Genomic DNA, 16,941 nt, shown 5'->3' with positions numbered 1-16,941 from the left:
ACCAGTTGGGTTCTTAAACCACTCATCCACGATGGGGACTGCCTGAAGACGTTTTTTGCATTTTTTAAAGGTTTTTTGAAGTATAGTTGATTTACAATGTTGTGATAATTTCTGTTGCACAACAAAGTGAGTCAGTTATACATGCACATACATTCACTCTTTTTCAGATTCTTTCTGCACATGGATTATCACAGACTCTTGGGTAGAGTTCCCTGTGCTATCTATACACAGCAGGTCCCCACTGGCCATTTGATTGTCACAGCCTGGGGGGAGGGGTGGTACCCAAATGGCATCATGTGGGTAGAGGCCACGATACTGCTAAACATCCATAAGGCCCAGGACACCTGCTCCCAAGAAAGGATTTTGGGCCCAAAACATCATGATTGTGCCTAGACTGAGAAGTAACTGCTTTGCTGTAGTTTATATAGATTTATTATAATGTAGCTCCAACATAGTTTTAAAATAGACCAGGGGGAGTTTCCCGTGGTTCATTGGGTTATGGATCCGGCATTGTCACTGCTGTGGCTCCTGTCACTGCTGAGGTACAAGATTTACCCCTGACCCAGGAACTTCCATGTGTTGTAGGTACAGCCAAAAAAAAAAAAAAAAAAAAAAAAAAGATTCTAGGGGAACTCATAATATTAAAAGATGTATAATCTGGAAGCAAAAATAAAGAGTTAAAGAAGGAGAGGTCCTTGTGCCTTAATGGGATCCTGGGATGCTGCTGTTGCCATGATCAAGTTCTAAATGCAGATCTAACCCACAAGGTCAACAGGAAGATTAGAAAAATTCATCAATTCATTCCTTTCAAATTGAACAAATATTTGGGGAGTACTCCTTTAGGCTGGGCTCAAGGGACAAAATGATAAATAATAAAATAGAATAGAATAAAATTATATTTTATTATTTCTGTGGTGACACACAAGATAAAGGAAGGGGAGGGGAGCTTCTTAGCTGGGGGGTGGGGCGTTACCCACACTTGCATACTGTTTCGTAAGAGAAATTTCTTATGCAGTCACTGAACTCTTAGAAGAGATGCATACATGGGAGGCCTTCAGCAGAGTTGTGGACAGTGCTTTCAGCTGGTTTTCTAGAAGGAGCAGAAACATCCTGTCGAAAGCCAGCTTCTATATCAATAAAAGCTGGGAGTTCCCATTGTGGCGCAGTGGTTAATGAATCTGACTAGGAACCATGAGGTTGCAGGTTTGAGCCCTGGCCTTGCTCAGTGGGTTAAGGATCCGGCGTTGCCGTGAGCCATGGTGTAGGTCACAGACGCAGCTCGGATCTCACATTGCTGTGGCTGTGGTGTAGGCCGGCGGCTACAGCTCTGATTTGACCCTAGCCTGGGAACCTCCATATGCCATGGGAGCGGCCCTAGAAAAGGCAAAAAGACAGAAAAAAAAAAAAGAAAGAAAAGCTGAAGGTTTAATATTATGTGGTTATCTGGGAGCATAAATCATAATCACTTATAATCTTAAGGCAGTATGGCTCTATGGGAACCAGCATGTCCCTGCGGTGCCCAGGTACTGTCCCACATTATAGGCCAGGGAGTTCTAGAGACGAGGAGGCGTCCTTTGGATTGACAAGACGAGGGTGTAAAGACGATGTGATGCTGAGACTCTTAATCCAGGGCTGACATGTTAGCTTTTGGAGATCCATGAACCATTTGTAATTGCACACCACATTTTTTGTGTGTACTTACGCGCATGTCCTTATTTTTTCTACATGAGGCATTTGTATCTTTAATAAGGTCGTTTTTCTTTTCCATCGTAGTTTTTTCAATTTGATTGAAATACAGTTGATTTACAATGTGGTGTTAATTTCTGCTGAACAGCAAAGTGACTCAGTGATTCTTTTTCATATTCATTTCCATTATGGTTTATCACAGGCTATTGAATATAGTTCCTTGTGCTATACAGTAGGACCTTGCTGTCTATCTATTTCATACATAACTTTGTATCTGCTGATCCCAAATTCCTAATTTATCTCTCCCCTGCCAACCACCACTGTCCCTTTGATAACCATAAGTTGGTTTTCTGTGTCTATGCGTCTGCTTCTGTTTTGTAAATAAGTTCATTTGTGTCATATTTTAGATTCCACATATAAATGATATCATATGATATTTGTCTTGGTCTGACTACTTCACTTAGTATGATAATCTCTAGGTCCGTCCATGTTGCTGAGAATGGCATTCTTTCATTCTTTCTTTCTTTTTTTTTTTTTTTTTTTTTTGCTTTTTAGGTCCTCACCTTTGGCACATGGAGTTTCCCAGGCTAGGGGTCCACTTGGACCTACAGCTGCCAGCCACAGCCACATCAGATCTGAGCCACATCTGTGACCTCAGCTCACAGAAACACCAGATCCTTAACCCACTGAGTGATCCCAGGGATTGAACCCACAACCTCATGGTTCCTAGTTGGATTGTTTCCCCTGTGCCACTGTGGGGACTCCTATTTCATTCTTTTTTTAGGGCTGCATAGTATTCCATTGTATATGTATACCACATCTTATGAGATTCTCAAAGGGATTCTTCTTACATGACATGAAGAAAATGACACATCACTGATCCTAAGAATTGTGATCTAAAGCCTTCTGCCTCAAGTTAAGCCCACCTCCACTTTTGGAATATCTCAGCAGTAATCCCCCATCTCTTCCTCCTTCTCCTTGCTTCCCAGTCCTTCCAAGAAGACATCTGCAATCAAAAGATAAGATACTGCAATTAGGAGGAGATTAGTTCTAAAGTATGTCTCTGTCACTCTTACTCATATGCTACAGAGCTTCCATCAGTGACTTATCATTTGAGTGATCATAGCATCTGCCTTTAACAATCCCACCTGGTAGGACATTATAACAAAGAAATGAAAAACAGTCCTTTGCTGCTGAAAGAATTGCATTTTGTGATGCACATTTCGTTCGCAAACCTCAGGTGACAGAGATCACCAACACACCTTCAAAGGAATGTGCTCCTAAATGATTTTTGGAAAGAGGATACAGGTGCTTTGTTTAAGTGGAAAAGATCTAAAATGTGGCTTGGAATTCTTTTGTCTCCTATCTTCCTTCTGTACATTGTACATTTAAAAACATTAATATCGTCAACTCAGTTGAGCTCTATGGCCAGAAAGCAGAGGCGGGCATTTTGCACGTGTGTGAAATTTCCTTGGAAATTAACCCTGGAAACGTTTATAGGAATTAACCAGAAATGTGATTAGTCAATTTTAAATTTAGAAGCAGCTGCATGTACAGGATCTTCTGCACACATATGATAGCAAAATGCCTTGGGGCACTAGATTATGGCTTTATGAAACACATTTTTATAAGTTACCAAAATAAGCTAATTATGCTTATCTTCTTTTTCTTCCAGAGAGACAACCACAGAGTTAGCTGGAAGTCTACCAAGGTGAGCCGTGTGCTTTGCTTGTTTTGTCCGTGAGTTCTGATACGCAGCCTGAAACGAGAACGGTATCCTCTTGGAGAGGTCCTCTTCGTTTGCTCTTCCTCATGTTAGACTTTGACCTTGTGCTTCACCGTGTAACTGCCCAAAACTGTGTATGAGAGTGTGTAAGTGACGCGACAAAGGTAATGGGAGTGATGCCCACGTATGACTTAGAGAAATGATTCTCATTCCGTTGAAGTGACATCACATACCGCTGTAGGTATATTTGAGCTAAATTCTCCATAAATATGCCGTTCCTTTATTATATCCACAAATGTTGACGATCTAAAGATGCATCAAATTGTTTTTTCTTCAGTATATCCACCGCGTTCAAGGATTTATAGACTCATGAAAGAATTTTGAGCTTCCGCTTAAGAACTCTCACCATAGTTTTGATGATAATATAAATGCATTGAGGAGTTCCCATTGTGGCGCAGTGGAAATGAATCTGACTAGCATCCCTGAGGATGTGGGTTGGATCCCTGGCCTCACTCAGTGGGTTAAGGATCCGGTATTGCTGTGAGCTGTGGTGTAGGTCACCGACGCAGCTTGGATCCTGCGTTGCTGTGGCTCTGATGCAGGCCAGCAACTGCAGCTCCGATTTGACCCTTAGCCTGGGAACTTCCATGTGCCTCAGGTGCGGCCCTAAAAAGCAAAAAAATAAAATAATAGAATACATAAATGCATTGGTAATCCATATCATCATTTAAATATATAGTTACTATCTCACCAGGGGAAAAAAAATCAATATGTAAATTATTCCATGTCTTGTATTTTGAATATCTTATGTCACTATATGAGAGAAGAGGTAATTAACGAAATGCAACTTATAGACAACTGGCCATCAGAAATGATTGCCACTATTAATTAGAAGAAAAAAAAGGAAGCAAAAATTCCTGGGCATCGCATCATACAGCACCTCGCATTGGGCCAGAGTCCTTGAAGGCGCTCATGTCTGTGAAGGAATGAATAGGGCCTAGGGTTTTGCCCGGGAACTGCTGGAAACAGAAATCAAGAGACTCCCAGAACCAGAAGAAGCACGTAGAGTGTGATAACGAACAGCATTAGGGAACAGGGGGAAGCACACATCCTTACCATCTGTCACGGTCGATAAGCACATTTGGTGGCTTTTTTTTCTTCAATGTAAAGAAACTCTCTGCTTATAGGATCGTGATTCGTAGTGCCAAAAACCTGTTTACTGTGATCCAAATGTTTAAATGACTGTATGTCTTAATTCTTGGATGACATCCCAAGGAAGCGTTTCAACCGGGTGCTGGTTTCCGGGGTTAAAAGCGCGCGGTCTGTGCTGGTGCACGTGTCCCCACTGAGTTGGCTTTCGTTGTGCTTTTACCCCCCCGGAGAGAGTCCACCGTGGAGACCTGGGCCCCCCTCGTTTTCTGGCAGAGCAGGAGTTGTGTATCTGCTTGTGTTTGTGGTGAAGAAGTTAATCCCCAAATAATGGAATGACGGATGACTTTGACCCTTTTCTAGAAGGACTCGGGAGTGGGCCACCCCGGTATTGTCAGATGAGACCTGTGCGGAGCTGTAATCAGGCAGATAAAAATTACTCCGATGTCTGAGAGATCTGGTGTGCACCCTGAATTCTATTAAGTAGAGTTCTGTTGTGAATACCAAGTGGCAATGCCCACATGCACCGCGAGTCATCTTCTGTTGTAGCTGGTTTATTACTAGAGGAAACCTGCTCTCTTCTTGAGCTGTGCAGGAGGTATTTTAGTATTGAGCCTACTTTGTTTTTTCCCCGTGAATTTGTCTTCCTGTAATATTGCATCACGTTGAAAATAAACATGACAACAATCCCATCCTACCTGCCGTTCACAGTCCTTGTCCTTCGTGGCCCTAAGGGTGTGAGAGAGAATATGCCAGTTATTTCTCAGTTCTTCTTCTAAGGTAGCTTTAGGTTTTCTTTTGGCTTCCTCGAGGTGGGGTGGGAGGGTGGGGGGTGCAGTGCAGGACATTGTCCTTTGAGAATTATTTCCCTCCCTCACAGGAACCTGACATCGTGTGACGACTGGATGATGAATACTTTTGGTATACAGACTGTTTCTTCTGCTAGCGGGCATTTGTTTGTACAGTCTTGTAGAATTCAAGCAGGTGTTCAGCCTTCAGCCTTTTTTTTTTTTTTTTGCAATTTCTTCAGCCTGTCACTGGGAGAGTGCAAACGAGGCCTGGAAAACCTTGGTGCATTTAGAACAAGGCACCTGTCATGACTCTTGTTTGTTTGTCTGCTAATGATGAGTGGGACATGACACTTGGGGGTTTTATCCTTTTAGTCATAAAAGCGCGCTTATGCTGTGACATCTAGAAAAAGATGGAAAATTGCAATTCAGGCAACTGTTAACTAGTCCGAGGTGGCCGGAAAGGAAGACGGTGGCATGTTATGCTTTGGTTTTCCTTGACTTTGTCTTGAAATTTTCTGAAAGGCCATTTCCACATTGTGCACAAAAGTGAGGTATTTCAACTTTTTTTTTTTTTTTTAATTTTTTAGGGCCACACCCACAGCATATGGAAGTTTCCAGGCTAGGACTCCAATCTGAGCTGCAGCTGCGGCCTACACCACAGCCACAGCAACGCGGGATCCGAGCCATATCTGCAACCTACGCCACACCTCTTGGCAACGGCAACTCAGATCTTCAACCCACTGAGCGAAGCCTGGGATTGAACCTGAGTCCTCATGGATACTAGTCAGGATTGTTACCACTGGGCCATTATGGGACCTCCCATCAACGTTCATTGCCTTATGTAGCTGGCCGCTGGTTGATAATGTCCTGAGAAAAGGTGCAAATCATGCAGCAGTGGATTGTGTCTTGGTTGTTAAAAATGCATTGAAGTTGAGATGAGATGTATGTGCAAGGCGCTTGAACAGACACGGGTTTGTCTTTCCTTACTAATGATAACCTAAATGTGTTTTTGGATTCTTGCCTTTGCTGAAATTAAAGCCTGGTAATAATATGTCACCAGAAAAAAAAAATAGATTCTATGAGCAACATGCCTAAGCGTTGTAATTACATTATAAATATTAAAACTAATGATCTTCTCAGGATTAAAACACATATTAAACTGACTATATGTCTTACCCATGTTGTCCTCTTTGTCTTGAAGTATCCTGGAAAAGGGATGTATGGGTCCATTTCTTAAGCTGTGAAAATGGTCATTTTTAATCTTACATGTAACTCCTCTCTTTTTTTTTTCTGTAGGAAATGGCAATTTAGCAAGCTTGACAATTGCTTTTTCCATTGCAAGCATGCCTTTTAAGAGTTTCTTTTAATAGGGAAAGGTGTTTAATTTAGGGAGATGTGTTTTAATTAAATCATGGTAAAACCCCAGTTGTTCAAATGGAATGGAGGCCCTAAATTAGTTATGGTAAGCTGGGCTTTTAATATAAAGGATGCCGATATAGACAGAAAAGTTTTTTGGGGGGATAGCAGAATAAAGATGTAAACAAGGTTTATATTAACAGAGGTTTTGCTGTCATCCTGCAGTACTAGTGGCTGTTTTTGAAAAAGAGAGAGTGTTTTAATCCTTCAAACACAGTCTACTGTTTCTCCACATAAACGAAACAGTATAGGAAATAAAGCTATTTAAGAGACCATAATAGAAGCATCTTAAGGTCCTCAGTAGAGATTCATAAGCAGTTTTTAAAGCACAACACCCAGAAGTCAGGACGCTCTTTGAGGAACTGAAGTATTAGTAAATGAAGCTTACCGTAACTAAAATATGAAGAAGGTGCCATCTTTTACTAGATTTTAGCAGAAATCAATGGAGGTATGGGCCAAAGATGAAAGTTATGAAAGAAAAACTTACCTGATTTCTTCTGCTTTAATCCAGTACCTTGATCTTTTTTCTGTGTCTCTTCTGAGAAGGTCAGGAAATGCAAGCAGTCAGGGGAGCAATGGAACCCCCAGTGCTCAGAACATTGCTAGACACCAGAGGACTCTCGCTTGAGATCCTCTACCAAGAAGTTAGAACTGCTTGGTTTGTGTGACTCTCAGAGATAAAAGTCATGACATGGCAGTTTCACTTATGGAATTTGGGTCTTCAGTTATTGGTCTCTGTTATCTGAAAATTGAGCTCAATGGATTCTAGGTAGTGGAAAGGCAAGACTGAACCTTCTGATTGGCCCCATTTCTCAGTCCTGGGTGCGAGACTAGTCTGGTAGCAGCAAAGGGGAAATTTGGAAACAAAGAGAATCAAAGCCATTTCTGCCAGCTCAGCTCACCACTTGTGTTCTGTAGGTTTTCAGTTAGATGTTCAGTCCCCTGTGAAGGGCTTGGGTAGATAACAGATTCTCATACTTCTCCTTGTCCTCAATCAGGATGCTATCTTCTGAAAGACCTTTCAAAATTAGAAGATGAGACTGTTGGTGACACCAAAAGCAAGGGCAACAAAAGAAAAAGTAAACAAATGGGACCATATCACACTAAAGAGCTTTGGCATAGCACAGAAAACCCGTCAATGAAATGAAAAGGCAGCCTATGGAATGGGAGAAAATATTTGCAAATTATATGTCTAGTAAGGGCTTAATATCCAAAATATGTAAAGAACGCACACAATTCAATAGCAAAAAAAAAAAAAAAAAATCCAACAGTCTGATTTTAAAAATGGACAGAGGACCTGAATAGACATTTTCCCAAAGAGAACATACAGATGGCCAACAGGGACATGAAAAGGTGCATGATATCACTAGTCATCATGGAAGTGCAAACCAAGACCACAATAAGGTATCACCTCATACCTGTTAGAATGGCTGTCATCAAAAAGACAAGAGACAACAAGTGTTGGGAGTGGTGGATGTGCACTGTTGGTGGGAATATAAATTGGTGCAGTACTATGGAAAACAGTATGGAGGTTCCTCAAAAAGTTAAAGGTAGAAATGCTGTATGATCCAGCATTACAACTTCCGGGTATATATCCAAAGGAAATGAAGACTGGATCTCAAGAAAGATATCCACACCCTCATGTTCTTTGCAGCAGTATTCATAATAGCCACGACATGAAACAACCTAAGTGTCTGTCAGTGGATGAGTGAATAAAGAAGTTATGGTGTTGGAGTTCCCATCGTGGCACAGTGGCTAACAATCCGACTAGGAACCGTGAGGTTGCGGGTTCCATCCCTGCCCTTGCTCAGTGGGTTAAGGATCCAGCGTTGCCGTGAGCTGTGGTGTAGGTTGCAGATGTGGCTCAGATCCCGTATTGCTGTGGCTCTGGTGTAGGCCAGTGGCTACAGCTCTGATTGGACCTGGGAACCCCCATATGCCATGGGAACAGCCTTAGAAAAGTCAAAAAAACAAACAAAAAAAAAGTTATGGTGTATACATACACTGGAGTGTTATTTGGCTATGAGAAGGGAGGAATTCTGCCATTTGTGACAACACGGATAGACCTTAAGGGCATTATACTAAGTGAAGAAGGCCGGACAGAGAAAGACAAATACTGCATGATATCACTTATATGTGGACTCTTTAAAAAAAAATTCAAACACGTAGAAACAGAGAGTAGAAAAGTGGTTGCCATGGCCCAGGGGCTGGAAGAAGTAGGGGAAAAAACGTTGATATTTCCAAGTCAACCTCTTGCTAAGTAATCTAGAACTGATGAACATTTCCTATCTTATTTATAACCCCCAAGAAAGAATAATTTTCCCAACTTCCTATGATCCAGATAGGGTGCAGTTCAATATGTACAACATTCATTATTTATTCATTCATTCAGTAAAGAAGCATTGAACACTAGCTGAACGCCAAGAGTGGTTATAGGCTCCATGGGAGGAAACAAGCTGGTCATCCTCTCTCCTCCTGGGTGCCGTAGTCTAGTGTAGCAGGTACAGGACAGTACAGTGTTAGGTGGAAGTTGCTTCATGCCATGAGAAAGGTATAAAGACATAGCTAATAAAAGGCACTAGGGAGTTCACCCACAAGATGGGCCACTTCTGATTGGGAGAAGCAAGAACAGCATCGTGAGTCAGCCTTCTGAGCAGGTTTACCGATGGGTCAGGTCTGACCATGCGGTAGGGGACAGGGCTGTGCACTCCACAGGGAGAGAATGTCATCACCCAGGGGAGGCGTGCAGGGATGTGTACAGGGAACAGGAAGTAGTGCCATCTTGTTGGATGGAATGCGAACCAAGAAGAGGTCTGTGGAAGTTGACTGGTTGATGTGAAGGGTGTAGACACCCGTCGAAGGGGCTATTATTCCCTTTGATACTGTTCACCCAGGAAATGTTCTAAGCAGTTGCTTAAGAGGAGTCATCTGGGCAAACTTATGGAAAGGATTTGGGGAAAGAATAAAAAGGGCTGAAGTTCTCCACATAGAACCCCACAGTACTCCCAGACCTTAAAACTCCTAGAGCTTCCCTCTCTCAGATTCACGATTTGTCTAACAATGAAAAACAAGCCCTCTGGCCAAAGTGAGTGTTTTCCAAACCTTACACTGCCCAGTTTCCTGCTTCCAGCACCCACCATGATACTGCACACCTACTCTGAGGCCTCAGCTGCAGTTGGTAAGATGTATTCTTTCTTCTTCCCTGCCCCAATCCCAGCTTCCAACTTTTTACAGTGTATCCCCCACTCATAGTCTGTGGCTGAATTCTTTCCTACCTAAATCTTTCTTTTACAATATCTTTATTATTTTTTCCCAGGTTGAATCCATTTAATAAAAGACATTATAGCTGTATCCAGATGGAAAATGAAGATTGAGTTTGTAGCTATAGTTCAAGAGGTCTGAGAAGACCCAAGCTTAATGTGGTACCCTGGCGTATTCTCTCTTTTTCCTCTGCCATCCTTAGCATGTTGGGCATGATGTGCCTCATGCTCACAAATGACTGCCATAGCTCCAGCTATCACATGAAGACGGGACCACATCCAGTGAAGAAGGGCATTTTTCTCTCATGTATTTCTGTATTAGAGAAGAATTTCTTGCCCATGCCTAAGCTGTTAGGGAGGGGAAATCGGGTTTCTGGTATTTGCAGCCCTTATAATGAGAGACATATTCTGTCATCAGGGAGGAAGGAAGGAATCATGGTAAGGGAAAAATGGCTTTACACACTTAAGGAATGGACTCTGCCACAAGAACTCTTCTCTGACTTAATCCTCAGCCTATTCCAGCTGGGCTCAGACCCTTCCATTTTACTAAACTGGCCTGGTCAAGGTCAACAGCAATTTCCATCTAGCAGTGGCCATTTATCTGTTCTTTTATTTGGTCACTTGGCTGCACTCAGAGTAGGGACATCTTCCTCTCCATGAAACACCTTCCTAGTTTCTGGAACACCAAACTCTCAAAGTTTTCTCCCTTGCTCACTGGCCATCCTATCTCAGTCTGTCTGCTCATGCTTCCTCCTCTGCTGGACTCTACATGCTGAGCTGCCCTGGGCTTCCCTAGCATTGTGTCATTGATATTTGAGTTAACTGAGGATTTTTAGACATTCTCCACTAAGTAGGAAACACCAAGATCCCACCATTCTTCATGGTTTTTCCCCACCATCTTGCAGTGCCTAGAACATAGTAGGCTCTTTATAAATACTTCCATCAGTCTTTGAGTGAATAGATCTTTGACTGAATGCATAAAAGCTTGAATTTGAAGTGCCCTCATCTGCTGGGGCTGCTAAAACAAAATACTGTAGAGGGGTGACTTAGCATTTATTTCTCACAGTTCTGGAAACTGGAAATTTCAAGATCAAGGCGCTGGCAGATTCAGCATCTGGGTGAGGACCAGTGGCCTGGTTTTTTGTCTGCTGCCTTCTTTCTGTATCCTTACCTGGCAGAGGGGAGGGGATGCAGGGAGAAGGGAGAAGGAGCTAGCTCTCTGGTCTCTTCTTATGAGGGCACTAATTCCTCCTGAGGACCCCACCCCAGTGACCTCATCTAAACCTAATCACCACCCAAAGGCCCCACCTCCTAATTCCATCACACTGGGCAGCAGGGCTTCAACACATGAATTATGGAGGAACATAAACATTCAGTCTGTAGGAGGAAGCGAGGGAGGAAGCATCCAAAAAAACCTCCCAGAGTCCAGTCTTAGAAAAGAGGAGTTCGCCTTCTACCACCCTGCCCACTCTGCTCACTGCAGTGTACTTTTGGCACCCAGAAAAATGCATCTATCTTATTGGCTGGGAAGTTACTAATCTAAATGTTACTGTTATCAAGCTGTTCAGAGTGGTTGCTCTTGAGTCTATGTTAGCCTAGAGGTTGAGAGATTGGGCTTTGGACTCCCACAGGCTCACGTATATGTCTGCTATTTTTTAATTGTGTGACCTCAAGCAAGTTAGTTAATATCCCTGTCTCAGTTTTTCATTTGAAAATTTGGAAAAATGATGGTACCCCCCCCCCCATCGTGTCACTGTGAAATGAGGCTCCATAGAAAGTACTTAGCCTGGTACCCAGGGAATAATCGAAACATGGTGGCTCTTAGAGCGGTTCATGCAAAGGTAGCTTTGTGCTCATTAGAGTGGTTCATGCAAAGGTAGCTTTGTGCTCATTAGAGTGGTTCATGCAAAGGTAGCTTTGTGCTCATTATTTTTACCTGCGCTTGGGTGGAGCCCCTATCTCACAGAGATTCTGTGTTGCATCATGAGGAGAAGCCTGGTGAAGTAGTTCAGCACAGACGCTCTAGTGATCAACTCCAGCCGAGCGTTCAAGTCCCCAGTCAGCCCTTTCCTAGTTCTGTGATCTTGGGTGAATTTCTTTACCTCTGTGTGCTTCATTCCCTTTATTTGTAAATTGGGGTCATAATTAGGACCACTTGTTCTGAGAAAGAAATGAAGCAAAAGATGTGACATGCTCAAAAGAGTGCTTACTTTGTCATTATAGGGAAATTACGGTTGCAGGCTAGTAGACATTGGTGATGGGGAATGAAGGAATATCCAGCCATAGGCCGTAGAAACCTCTAGTACAGACATTAATTATTCAGTGGCTGGATATTTTGCCTTTCTATGGAGGGTTATTGATCTAAAGCAGAATACCCCAAGTATTAGAGGGAAAATTCCCTTGACCTTGCTATAAATACATGAACATAACAATTAGCCAAAGAAAGTAGATGTGCAAATAGTGGCCGTCCATCTTGGGCAGCTCTATCAGGAGCATGGTTTTCATTAATTCTCTAAATAACCCAAATCAAAACATTTCATTCTTCATAGATGCATATAAGAGCCCATAGTGACTGAATTGAATTACACTTGTTTTATAATATAGTGTTCCGATGTGTAACAGACTATCAAAGGAAAGATCTTTACAAGGAAAACTTTAGAATATTGTTCAGATACTCAGTGCATGACCTATTTAAACAGCTCAGATTCTTCTTGTTGTAGACTGCATAATTAAATTTTAAATGGAACATGATAAAGAAATTATACTGGCGATCTCCAGAGATTTTGAGACCCTATTTGGCTCTTTATAAGAGTATAGCAAAGGCATACTTTAAAATTTAATAAAGGCCTGCCCTAATTTTTTTTTCCCCTCTTAGATTTTTCTTTATCTGCTCAGGAATTCAAAGCTATGTTATGTTATCCACAAGTGTTACCTGCAATAAATGACCAAAATAAAAATTCTTAAAAGCCCATTTATCCCAATTTGAGAATTCCATTATGTGTGCACCAGAGCTTTTGTGTAGCCATTGAACTCCTTGAAGATAAAACCTGCCATTTCCTGAGTTTGTCACTATAGAGAACTGGGGTTTTATTCATTCTGTTTGTGGAAGCATTCATATCTTTAGAGCTTCTGGAGCAAAGGGGTAGAAAATGGGTTCTGTGAAAGATATAATTTTGCAATTAGAATTCCTTATTTGCTCTGTAGAAGTTGCCCTTCTTGAGAGGGTTAAAGGAAACACACACACACACAGAGCCTGTTGGAAGAAGAGCTAATGCAGAGTAAGAGAAAAATCTTAGGTGGAACATCCTCAGAGGTATTGGAGCCTCTTGGGTAAAGAATTTTGTTTCCTAACCTTCCATCACTCATTATCTTTTGTATTTAAAGAAATGCTGCCAAGATAAAAGTATATGTTAAATAATTTTTTCTCATATTTACTTAAAACTGTCTTGTTGTATAAAGCATCTTAGGAGAAAGGCTTCTGTCTTCCTTGAAGGATTTCAGATGTTGCTGTCCACTGAGCTTTGACAAAACACCAGGTGGGAGCGTTTCTCTTCCCACGCAGGGTTGGTTTGGTTTTCATTATACCTTAAACAGTTGCCTCTGTCAGCGTTTGGAATGTTCAAGCTACCGAGATCCTGCAAATTAATAAAATTCATTCTCATTTATCCCTACATATTTTTAAACCCTGTAAACCTTTCTTTTCAGATTAGGTTTTGTAAATGTGTCTATTATGTATTTCCCTTTGCCTTCTTTCTGGCAAATACACAGCTTTCCTTTGGGCCCAAGTCACTCAAGCATCGGATGTTGTTTTCAGGTTTTCAAATAAGCAATATTAAACTCACATAACACTATATAAAACCAAACTGAGGCAGTGACACAAGCCAGCAGAGAAAATAAATTCACCGTTTAGCCTGACTGTTCATCCTTAACCCTGTCGTTGTCATGCTTTTGGTGGGGGAGGAAGGATGAAGCTCAAGGAGTAATGCTGAGCTCCAGAAAGGATGCTAAAGAGAAATCCATACTGGGAGCTTGATTATCCAGTGTGTGGGCAGGAATTCTGCTTTCCTGACACACTGCCACGAACGAGACCCTCCCTCTGCCAGATTCAGGCCTGTGGAACTCAGGGAGCATCTGTAAGAGTGACACCTGGTGGCTGGTCACTCATTGTAATGTGCCAGGTTCCCCTTCCAAAGCAGGGGGGGGGGACATTCCCAAATTAGGCTTTCAGTGCTATAGGTTTCTGTGGATGGTGCACGATTAAAAAAACAAAACAAAAATGAAAAGCATACATTTAAGTGAATAATAAAGATGCTTATGGACATAATAAATAATGGAAGTTTAAAATTAATCTGTTGACTCAGAGGACAGACTTGTGCCTGCCAAGGAGGGGGTGGGGGAGGGTTGGATTGGAAGTTTGGGATTAGCCAATGCCAACTATTACTTATAGGATGGATAAAGAGCCAGGACCTACTGTACACCACGGGGAACTATACTCAGTATCCTGCTGTAAACCATAATGGAAAAAAATATGAAAAAGGATATTTATACATATGCATGTATGTATATCTGAATCACTTTGCGGTTCAGTAGAAACTAACACTGTACCTCAATGAAATAAATTTAAAAAAATTAATCTGTTGATATGAACAACATCATTGCCAGTTGACTCACAGAGCACTTACATGAGCAAGGAGATGTATAAGGGCCCATGGACGGTGCAAGGTATGATGAGCCTTCCTTTTAAGGACCAACAGTCTAAAGGCAGAAATCTGATTTGTGGGGGGAGGAAGTCTGTTCCTGACTATCTCTCAGCGCCTAGGACAACATCAGTCACATGATGAGATGAAAACATTTCTATTGAGTCCATTAAAATCATATACATTGACCAACCCTTTAAGTTCGGAGGGGAGAGAGACAACGTTTTTTGGTAGGCCAATTCGAAAAATATCACCACAGTGGATTCAGATCTTTTGGGAAAAGAAATGGCAGGGACAAAGCAAAGAGCAAGGAAAATGGAGTTTTGAAATAGGGATTCAGCCAGCTGGATTCAGCCAGATGGTTTGTTGAGAAAATAATGAAATATGAGATTAGAAATGTAGGTGGAAGCCAGCTTGCACGTCTTAAAGGGATAGAAGAGTTTCCTTTGGGTTTGCTTTTCTTTTCTCAGTAGGCCGTTGGAGGTGTTGGACAAGGATGAATGTTCGATTCAAAGAGCGTGGGAGCAAGGGGATTCTGATGGTCTCCTGCGAAATGCATTATTCCAGAAAGAGCGACACCGACCCATCCAGTCCATGAGGAGTAGGACCAAGTCCATGTTACTCATCTCTTTTATCCTCAGCACCTAGGATGAAGCACAAACTGGGAAATAAGGATTTCCCGGATAGTTCAAATGAGGATGGGAAATGCATGAACTAGATTGGTCTTTGTAGAAAGAAAATAAAGCAAGGGTCGGAGTTCCTGTCATGGCCCAGCAGTTAGCAAACCTGACTAGCATCCATGAGGACACGGGTTCGATCCCTGGCATTGCCATGAGCTGTGGTATAGGTCACAGATGCGGCTCAGATCTGATGTTGCTGTGGCTGTGGCGTAGGCTGGCAGCTGTAGCTCCAATTGGACCCCTAGCCTGGGAACCTCCATGTGCCGCGGGTACAGCCCTAAAAAGACAAAAAAAAAAAAAAAATATATATATATATATATATATATATATGGGAAAAAAAAAAACAAATCACTATCATTTGCCTAAACTCAGGCAAGCAAGGAGAAGTTTCTAGTTTGTCAAGTTTCTAGTTTGGGAACGTCATTTGGTGTCACCCACAAAGCCAGTGAGGGAGGCCTGGAGGAGGCTTGTTGGGAAACATGGGGTTAGAAAGAGGGTTGTTTTATACTGAGTTTGGGATAAAGGCCAGATATTTAGAGGAGCATTTCTGGTAAAGGCTGAAGGACACCAGTGGATGTGGAGCTGGAGATTTGAGAGTTTAGTAATAATGCATCTTGGGAGTTGCTTGCATGGAAGTTTAGTAAAAGTCATTTTGTACACACTTGGGTCTTGCCGTTGTCTGTCATAGTGACATCCTTTGCCAAATGAGGCAAGATGCAGATCTGATCTGGAGCCCTTGAGGACAAATAATGTTGAAGCAGAGGTTAGTGTAATACTCAAATGGCTTCTCATTCATTCTGGCAGTTTCTCAAGAGAATGAAGAAAGGAAGGGCTCTGGGCTGACTTGTGTATAGACTGTGCTTCCTCTTTAAATGCCCACCTCAACTGCCATCTTGTTCCTGACACTCACTATGAAAATTTGGTACCTGGCACTGCTGGAAGGGTTCTGTTGGCAGCAGAATCCAGTATGCTGCCTGCTCTCATTTGGCCTTTCTTCATCTTGGCCTGGTACTTCTTAGCTAATTCCATCATGTCTGCAGTTTCATCTTTTCTGGGTTCTTGCCTGAAGCTCTGGCAGTTGACTGGGTTCAGTTGAGAAAGTCTTATCCAAGTTCAACTTTCAGATGCAAGAGTTTCTCTTTCATACCAGGGGGGATTGAAATCCACGCTAAAGGCAACATTTTAGCCATTCATTTTGTAACCTAATTGCAGCATTGCCTAAATGTTATAAATTAAAATTTTCTATAAAAGAGCAGAAATTAGTTTAGGGATGCTTTGGGACAACTTTAGGGACACCAGTTAAGGGAAAATAGGTCACAAAGGCGCCCCGGTAGCTGGTACAGCCCAGCAGCCTAGGGGCTGTTGAATCTAGTCGATTTCAAATTGTTTGTGAAATGTGTGTGACCATTTGAACATCATCCAGAGATGCTTGCGAGGGTGAAAAAGCTGTGTTGCAGTTTTGAGCTCGAGTAAAGGACAATCATGCTTTAGAAAATTGGGACATGAAACTCCGTGAAAGGAACTGAGGACGAGAGA

General features: G+C 42.1%; 1 pseudogene; it reads left to right on the top strand.

The window, feature by feature from the left end:
* Positions 1 to 16,941, top strand: part of LOC100514677 — a 164,239-nt pseudogene that overhangs the window by 127,109 nt on the left and 20,189 nt on the right.

This window comes from Sus scrofa, chromosome 10 (assembly GCF_000003025.6).
Source record: "Sus scrofa isolate TJ Tabasco breed Duroc chromosome 10, Sscrofa11.1, whole genome shotgun sequence".
In the NCBI taxonomy this organism is placed as follows: domain Eukaryota; kingdom Metazoa; phylum Chordata; class Mammalia; order Artiodactyla; family Suidae; genus Sus; species Sus scrofa.
Note: the sequence above shows the minus strand (reverse complement) of the source record. Positions and strands in the feature narration are given on the sequence as shown.